General features: G+C 50.0%; 1 long non-coding RNA gene across 1 annotated transcript; it reads right to left on the bottom strand.

Annotated features, from left to right (window-relative positions):
- Window positions 1-3,327: 3,327 nt before the first annotated feature.
- On the bottom strand, window positions 3,328-8,206 carry LOC118502183. The gene is made up of 2 exons (XR_004904876.1): window positions 6,998-8,206; window positions 3,328-5,462 (listed from the first exon to the last, which is right to left on the bottom strand). It is a non-coding gene; the product is annotated as an uncharacterized LOC118502183 (long non-coding RNA).
- Window positions 8,207-9,579: the final 1,373 nt, after the last annotated feature.

The raw sequence follows: 9,579 nt of genomic DNA, 5'->3' as shown, positions 1-9,579 counted from the left end.
TTGAATGAATAAATAATTGACCGTGATATGAGTCAGAATAAAAACAGTAAGAAAGGTACAAATAAACTGTAGGGTGTTCGGAGGACTGAGTCATATTTATTTGAGAGACCAAAAAAGACTGTGTGCAGTGGAGGAGATTGCTGGGGGGCTGGGTGAAAAAGGTGAAGGGGCTAAGAAGTCCGGATCGGTAGTTACAGAACAGCCACAGGGACGTGAAGTACGGTATAGGGAATAGAATTGGTACTATTATAGTAACTATGTATGGGGGGGGGGGGGGGGGGGGGGGGGGGGGGAGGTGCTTGAAACATCAGGGGACCACTTTAGGTTCTCTAACCACCTGGTTCTCTAACCACTCTGCTGGACCTCTGAAACAAACAGAGAATAAGATTGAATGTAAACTGTAATTGAAAAAAAAGAAATAGATTTAAAAAAAGACTGTGTATCGTCAAACCTCAGTTCTCAAGTGTCTCCCATCTCAAACAATTCCATTCTTGACCAAGTTGTTCACGAAAAAAAACATCTTGGTTGTTGAACAAAACTTCAGTTCTCCACCCAACAACCCTGTCCTGCTGGTACCTGTATGACATCAGTCATGTGTCTCTCGGGTGACAACGGAGAGACTGTGCGAGGGTGAGTAGGATTCGGTTTTCAAACAAACTGCTTCTCAAACAGCCTTCTGGAACGAACTGAGTTCGAGAACCGAGGTTCCACTGTAATCGATTACAATCTTCCGGTTAAACCCTTTCTATTTGTTCATGCCTTAATGCAAGGTTCACTCAGATCCAGGCTCGCCACACTTCTTTTCCAACCTCTACCCCAAATGAAATTAGTTTTACCTTCAATCTCTGGTATAGTCTGAGGTCTTTAATTCGTTTTACTTTTGTATAGACTAATCTGGTTCCTCATAAGAATTTACCTACTTGTGAATGAAAATCCCTTCTTTTTCCTAAAAAGGATTTTGGTGGCAGCCTCATAACTGCTTATGTGTTTCCACTGTAGCCTCTTGTATGGGAGATACTCGACAAATGTTTATTGGGGGGAGAAGTAAAGGATTGCTCAGGCCCCAGTGGCACTTCTGGCACTTCTGAGCCGCTCGGCAAGCACTCGTATCCCTGGAGAGCTCCTCCGGTACTCCACCGAAGCGCTCTCTCCCCACCCTGCAGGTTTGACTGCATTTCTGTCCTTTCTCCATTCCTTTGGGTCACACCTGGTTTCACACACATCTTTTGAACTTAGAACACTGAAAGCCTGTGTACTTATTATCTTCTCAGCTCCCAGCACCTGTGGTGCTGACGGGCCCAGTGCAGTTCCTGTCTCCCACCCAAACCTGAATGTCCTCAAATCTGAAAGAAGAACACACGCACATCAATAGACAGCTCAGGTTTATTTGGTGACGGGTGCTTTGTTTATATAGAACTGGCATCCCTCTCAGGCATGTGTTTTCCTCCTTTCCACAAGGAGAAAAGGGTTCACAGAGCAGGAAAATTCAGCTCAAAGGCAGTTCCTGAGGGGCCCAATCAAGGGGTGAAGTCTATTCACCTCCAGAACTTTCCTGAAGGCCCATTGTGTATGGGGCCCTGCACAGAATTTAGAATCCAAACCTCTGAATTTTCAGGTCTGGGCTTGAGTTCCCAGGTAATAATGGGCTGTCTATGTTTTCTGCAGGTTAATTTGTTCCCTCAGAGCAGAACTATCCTTTCATTTCTTGTTTTTTCCCTCTACCATCAATACTTGTCGCCTGCTACCCTTCTCTGTCCCTAAGAGGTACCCACACTTCTGAGCCACGTGGAAAGGGCCCAGCCATCTTCCATGCAGGGATGGGCCTCCTGGGTTCCAGCCCATCCTGCCACACAGAGCCCAGCTGCTGCTTTAGGGACGGCCTGTGACCTGAATGGTCCAAGCAGAGTGCACCTCCGGAGTCTGCCGGGAATGCTGGGGCTTGGACCCTTCTCAGCCTGGTCAGTGGTACGTCTTATTTCTGCTGCAGCCACAGTGGGAAGCTTGAAGCTGCCAGGAGTGAGGAGGGGTTGCACCACGTGGCGACCAAAGGATGACTCCACCCAGAGGAAGCAGAGCCGAGGCGTGGATCCTGGTTGTTTGAGTCCTGGACCACATTGTGCCTGAATCCCTCAAGAGCCAACACATTCTCTTTATGGCTTTAGCCTGTTTGAGGTTGTTTATTTCACTTGGAACATTAGACTTTCTAACTGCTACACCTTAGTTAGATTATAAACTATGTGACAGTAGAGACCGCGTCTGTCTTGATCACTATCGTGCCCCTGGCACAGAGTAGGAATGCAATAAATATGTGTTGAATGAATATATCTCAGCTGGAAGGAACGCTTTTTATGGACTCCCCTTTGCCAGTGTGACTACAGAGGAACTTGGTGTCCTGCAGGAAAACAGTGATGTGGCTCTGGAAGCCAGGCTCTCAGCCCACCAGGAAGTCTCCCAGGAAATACGTTGGGGTCTTGGAGAAGGCCCCAAAACAGCAGCCCCCCCCCACTCTCCTGTGAGTTTGGAACTGAATTAGAAGATGGCAATAAGCTAGATGACCAAAAATAAACTTTATTACTAATAAAGCTTTTATTACTCATAAAATTACCTTTATTACTACTAATAAATAACCTTTACTACTAATAAAGTTGATGTTAGAGGATGTGGCTTATATTATCAAGCCAATGAGCTTCCCAATACCCAGCCTCAGGTTTAGACACACTTGATCAGACCGTGGTCCCCTTCCCCTGCTCAGGTCCCCTACAGAAAGAAAGAAAGGAAGGAAGGAAGGAAGGAAGGAAGGAAGGAAGGAAGGAAGGAAGGAAGGAAGGAAGGAAGAAAGAAAGAGAAGATGGTAGGAGGGACAATCTGTCCTTCCAAACTCATCAGCCCTATTAAGCCACTCCTTCCCAGGGAAGGATGAGGGGGCGGAGGGAAGCCAGGAGAGGAAGGCTAATTGGGCTCTTTCACAAGGAAGAAAACAGCCCGAGTGGAAAGATGAGATCTCCCTAAAACATCAAGCGCGGTTTGGTCAGGTCCATTGATTCTGCTGTGTTTTCAACCATAATGGGTTATTTTTCAAAGGGGTGGGATTTGTTTGCTAAAATAATCTCCATGGAATAACTGACATACCACAGTTATAACCAGCTTCCTGAGGAGTTAGAGACTATTTAAAATCATGCAAAATTCAAAGGAAGACACAAGAATCCACGATAAAATTACACAACCAGGAGCACTAGGTGCCAATAAACTTTGTGCTCGCTCACCACTCCCGGTGCCCGTCAAAGGCATTTCAAGGGCACTGAAACCTCACACCTGCCGGCTGCCCTCTGGATGATCTCAGAGTCACACTGTGCCTCCTAGTCACCAGGAAAGCACAGTCAGAGTTTAACTGCTTGGTGGCACAGGGGCAACAGAGCTTCACAGTGGATTCCAGGAAATCTAGGGAAACACCAGCCAGGAAGTCGGTTACCATGTTCCCAGTTTCCCCAATGGCAAGGCTGGGGCTGAGAGCATTTTTCAAAACAAATGGTCGAATCATGTGACTATCTGCCACATGCTTTTGGATTTACTTACCCAGAACCATTTTCCTGCTTTAGTTATTTTTGTTGAAGGTAGACATAGACCATCCAGACTTTAAGAGGTTTTCCCAAAAGACCACTGTTTGTAAATTTGAAGTCTGGTGGACAAGTGAATTACCAGGTCAATGGGGCAATAATAACCTCCTGAATCAGCCAACAGCACATTTAAAGTTCAATGGTCTTTACTGAAAACAGTGGTGCAGGCTGTGCGATGCAACCCCAAACACAGTGAGAACCAGGATGCCTTGAACCCAGCATGGACCTCCTCCGGTCTGGCGGCTAAGACGAGCCTTGCTCTCATCCTGCGCAGATCCCTGGTGGACCGTTTACTGGAGGTCACTAAGGAGGCTTCGCTGGCCAGTCACGGGCGAGAACCCAGGCTGACAATGGAAACCCGCAACACAGCAGATTGAGACAGTATGTTCCCGTCCTGTCTTCTCAAATGCAACCCTATTTTCTCATCTATTCCCTGCCCCTATTTTTACCATCAGGAGCTCTCCAGTGCCACTTGAGCTATCAATAATTGGCAGTGAGTTTTGCAATTAACAACTGCTCAGAATCAGTTCCAAGGAACTGCACAAAAACCACTTCCAAAAAAGCAGATTTGGGGATTACTCAGCTGCTTCCCTGTCCCCTAATCCCTTTCTTACCCTACACATTGTCTGCTGGAAGAACCGGAAACTGCAACCATGCACTAAATGCCAGTTCTGGGTACGTGGTAGATACCTGAGAAATTCTCTGGTTGATGGATGATTGACCCATGTGTACCTGAAGGAAGGGAATGAGCAGCTGCTGTGTGATTCATAACAAGGAACTACCTTCCTGCCAACTCATATCTCTCCTTTCTATTTTCAGACCAGAGACCCCAGGGAAAGATTTGGGTAAGAAACTTGGCCTCAGGGAAAAGTGCCAGCAGTCTCTTCTCCAGAAGAGGAGCAGTACGCTGCCACCAGCAACTGGGATGGGCGTGTCTCAGTCTTTGGTTTATCTCGCTCATCAACAGTACCAGCGAGGGGTCCTCTGTGAAGCCGAACTTCCCACCTCTCCCAAGCCAGCTGGCAACCGTAACCCAGGGCCCTGCTCGCATGCGGCCGGGAGTCGGTCCTCTTACCAGGGCGTCCAAAGGACACTTTCCAATGCTGAGGGCTGCGGAGTCTCCAGTTACTTGAGAACTAGGAGGCCTATATTTTTAGAGACATTCTGTCATCTGGGCAGCCTCGAGTGGATATTTTTTTTCCGTCTGTCTTCAGTATCCTGATTGGGTGGGTGTGGGGCAAAAAAATAAAAAAATTTAAAAACCCTCCAAGGGCAGCAAGCTTAGAGGAAGTGCTTGTTAATGCAAAGGGAGGGCGAGGGGGCAGCCAGCTGCAGCCCACAGCCGCTCAAGCTCCTGGAGCCCTCGGCATGCTCGCGCAGAGACTTATGGGTCTGCCTTTCCCCCAGGACCCCACATCAACCTTAGCCAAGCAGCTATCAAGAGGCCTAGTGTTTCCAGAAGAGACCGAGGTAACAACCGTGGAGATGCCACCTCTGTTTGTATACTGGCCCAGTGGTCAAGGGCTCATCCCCTGGGCTGGGAGGGCGACTTTTGCTCTGTCTCCTCTGTGCAAAATGCCAGAATGCCTCTGCCTGGACGAGGTAGACTCACTTTGTCGTCAGCTGTGGGAAAAAACCAGCCAGAGTTGCTATTTACACCCTGAACTGTGAGCTGGGTAAAAATAGTGCTAGCAGCTTGGTCCAGCTTCAAACTCCACTGCAGAAAGATTATTTTTGGAAGAGAAGACTTTCCTCCCCACCCACAGATCTGAAAATGGCCACATCCCCGGAGGAAAAGAGGGGAGGTGTTCCCACGCAAAGGTGAAATGTGCCCCCTTCTCCACAGCCCTGCAGAGGACAACACAGCAAGAACCAGTTTAGAAGTGCCTTCCCCGGGCAGCCCGGGCAGGCCCAGCACAGGCCTGTAGGTGACCCAGTTCGAGGTACAGTGGGAATTAATTAACTTTGACTACAGTGAGAGGAGGCCGGCGTCTGCACCTGGATGCTACCGCCAGCCTGTTCATTATTGCGGTGAAGCTATTTGTGTGCCTTTCAAAACAGGAAGAAAAAGAATTGCCGAAAGTGTACAGAAGACTTTCAAACAATAGCTTAGATTATCTGCTGTTTGAGGGCTTGGGAATGACTCTCCAGGCCTCTCAGGATGGGGTATAACGTGGCTATAAAATGATGACCAAGCCACCATAAACCTGATCCGGTTCCAGTTCTGTTTGCAGGGACTCTTGACTGCTGGGGGCCGAAACCCTTCCCTCAAGTGCTTGCTAGAGCTTAAAGCCTGGTGTCTGGGGTCCTGGGATCTCTCTGGATTCAGGAAGCGACCTGTGTTACAGTCCGTTACCGGAAAGCCACTTCTTTCTTTCCAGGGAGCAGGTATTTGCAGATGCGTGTAAGTGCATAGACCGTGGTTCCTGTGCAACTCTACAGACAGAGGCATGGAGATAGTTCCCCGGGTGTGTGAAAAACAGTCGGAAAATGCCAGATGAATAGTGTTATTAAATCGTGCTACAGTCTGAAAGTGCCCCGGTCACCCCGAGCTGAACCCACTAGATGCACAATAAGTATTTTAGAGAAGAAGGGGGAAACACCCCAGATCCTGTCTCTGCCTGAGCCTCCTTCTTCCAAGGTCCAGGAACCAAAAGAAATCTTCTACTTTGGGGAAACATACCTAGGCATACCTAGCCGACTTAAAAAAAGGAGGGGAGACGATGACAACATATCACTGCCCAGCTTCTCCGCGCCTCCCAGCAACACACACAGACCTTCACCCCCTTGCCCTCTGCAGTGGCCACGGAGGAAGGGACAGCTGCGTCCAGGTGGAAGCAATGGGAAAGATGGGGACAGACCTCGGGCACACCGGCGGCTCACTGCAGCCTGGCCTTTCCTCTGGCCTCTCAGGCAGACCTGGGTTTTAGTCTTACCTTTGCCACCTCCTAGCTGTGTGACTAAGTCACTTGGCCTTTTTAGATGCCCCCTGTGGGTGGGGGGGGGGGGGACTGGAAGTAGCAGCATACAGAGAGCATGTGTCCAGTGCCTGGTGCCAAGGAAGGGACACGGTGAACCCAATGCCCAAGGGCAGTTCTGTTTTCCCTCTGGTGCACTGTGGGCCAGGTGTTGGAATCTATCCTGCTCCTGGCTACCAGGTGATGACAAGTCTCCCAAATGGCTGGAGTCTCAGCTCCATGGGAAATGCATTGCATTGCTTTTACAGAAGTTACTGAAAACTTCCTTCGACAGCATTAGGCCTTTCTGCACCCTGCCCCTTCACTCGCTGCAGACCTTCACCTCTGTGCTTGCAAGCCTTCACCTCTCCGCTTCCACCCACTTCCCTGAGCCTTATCAAGAAGCCAGAAATAGAATCTCCCTACTCAGAGGTCTCTGCCAACGGCCGAGATCCGGCCGGTGGAGGGCTGGGTCAGCACTGGCTTCTCCGCGAGGGAGGCCACAGAAATAGAGCCCCCTGTGCTCCTTTCCCAGTTTTCCGACTGATGACGTCACGAGGGAAGAGTTGCTGCTCAGCTGTGTCGTAGCTATTTAAGCCATTTGTTCCCTGGGCTCTGAGACTCCCCAGGACCCGGGCAAGACATCTATCGATCTGTCTCATGGGGACTGCTCCAGGAGTCTGTTTCCAAGGCTGAGAAATTCAGGTAGAGCTGACTGCAGCCCAGGAACGAAACGAGCTCCGGTCTCTCCCTCTCCGTCTCCAGCCTCTTACGAGGATTGTAGGCCAAGGCGGCCGGGCGCCCCTCTCCGGCCTAAGTCAGCTTCCTCCTGAGTCAGCCTTCTTCACCTCCCTATTAATAGCCACTGCTCTGGCTGGCTCCGCGCACAGTCCGATTACAGTTCAATAACACATCTCAAATGAGGAAGCCGAGAACTTCCTGGAGCCGGCTGCTGAGGGCCTGTGGCGCTCAGGCAGAAGGAGCAGCTGGATGGAGTGGGAGCGACTAAGTCGTTGGCCTTCGAGACAAGGCGCTGCTCTGGGGCGTCTGTGTTGCTGAGCAGCCCCCGGTTTAGGGCAGGAGACAACAGGCATGCAGGCTAACTTTTCACTGGAGCTTTTATTACCACAGATAGTCCTGGGCAAAGCTGTAAACACGTGTTTCTTATCCATTAATGCAGATCCTTCAGCTACCCTGGAAGGAAGGTGTGGGCCAAGCTGGGTGAGTCCTTACCAAGGCCACCTTTGCTCTGCCACTACAGCAACAAGGTGCCCTACTTAGAGAGGCTCGGGTTGTCTGGATGTGGCCGGGTGCAGAGAGCTGATTGGATAAAGTTATGCCGCCTCCCCCTTCTCTGTCTGTCCCCAGCAGACGCACTGAACCATCTTGAGTGTTACGTTTATGCTGATAAGCAATGCGGTCTGGGCGCCCTGTAATTTCAGTATTCTTGTTCTTTGTGGGCCCTGGATGGGAAGAACGTTCCGGTTCAGGAGCCAGACAACCTGGGTCCGTCTCTGAGCCAAGGGGACTTAGTACATTTTCTACCTTTCTGGACCTCCATTTTCACATGTGTATAAAAGAAATAATAATCTCTCCTGAAATGGGTTTAGTATAAATTAAATGAGACAGCTTTGGAAAAGACGCCAAGCACAGTGCCAGGAAGGCAGGGAAATGTGAGGGCAAACCAAAGGCATCTGGGCCACTCAGACTAGTGGAGAAAAAGAAAAGACCAGCATCCCTAGGTGTGCAGACCTCTGATAGACACGTCTCTGTGCAAAGGCTCGTGGGAACAAGGAGAACTTTGCTTCCCTTCTCTAGACTCACTCCATTTGAAAGGCCAAAGAAGAGGCCCAATCCAGACTTTGAGGCATCTTGCTGAAGCCACAGTGAGGAGTCTCCTGGCTCCATTTATTTCTCCTAATGACATTTACCAGAGGCCCCACGGTTCATGCACAAACAATGGCATCAAGAAGAATGGGTAGGTGCAGGAGAAGGAGGGGCATCTGTCTGTTCCACCACTGGGCCCTTTATCTGCATTTCAAAGTCCCCCTTACACAAGCAGGTGAGCCTGACCTTAGGGCGAACCCAGCTATCAGCCAGGCCAGAGGAGAAACAAAATATCCTGCACGCCCTGTTTTTTCAACCCACCCAGAAACATTCTGGCCCCCAAACACCTGCTTATAGATGGCAAAGAGCTAGGCCTCCTTAACCCAGTACCAGCTGGCTCCCCTCAGCTGACTACTGCCAGTCGGCTGGGGTGTGGGGGAGGGCGGGGTGGCGAACTCTGTTCTTGCTACAGCTTGCTTCCTTCTTGGTTGCCAACAGCAGGCACATATCTGATGGGAGCCAGCCAGAGCTCCTGGCAGCACAAAGTAAGGCAAGCCCCAGCATGACCTGCCCCCAGCTGGGCACGCCCTGGGGCTGAAATAGGGGAGCAGAGAGCTGGGGCTGAACTGATGTACGCTCACAGTCATAAAAGCAGACAAATGCAGCCCAGAATTCCCCTCACCTCAGTGGGCAAAGGAGCAGTACTTCCCCTGACACCCCTTAGGGAATGGTCTTTGTGTCCCCCTTGGACCTAATATGGTTTTATCTATAAGCAAATGTAAGGACGGAGCGGTGAGCACACTGTGATTCATTTCCATGCCACAAACACCACCCAATTCAAGGATCAGTCACCTGGACACTGCTCACACCTGTAGTCCCTCAGCAAACAGTTTTTGACTGTTTACCTCACACCGGCACTGTTCTAGGCTCTGAATATACGTTGCTGAATACAACGAGGATGGTCTCTGCCCTAGGAGGAGAGCCAGACAATGAATGTGGAAATTAATAAACGTGTAATTACACATGGTGAGTGATGCTATTGAGAGGTGTGCGCAGGTACACTAGTCGTAGAGAATGTGATGTGGTTGCAGGGGAGGTGTCCGATTTAAATGTGAGGGTCAGGAAGCTGACATTTAAGAGCTTGGGGAGATTTTGGTGGCAGTTGCCTATGAAGGTGTCCC

The sequence above is a fragment of the Phyllostomus discolor genome, chromosome 8 (assembly GCF_004126475.2).
Source record: "Phyllostomus discolor isolate MPI-MPIP mPhyDis1 chromosome 8, mPhyDis1.pri.v3, whole genome shotgun sequence".
In the NCBI taxonomy this organism is placed as follows: Eukaryota; Metazoa; Chordata; class Mammalia; order Chiroptera; family Phyllostomidae; genus Phyllostomus; species Phyllostomus discolor.
This window is presented reverse-complemented; position numbering and strand designations above follow the sequence as displayed.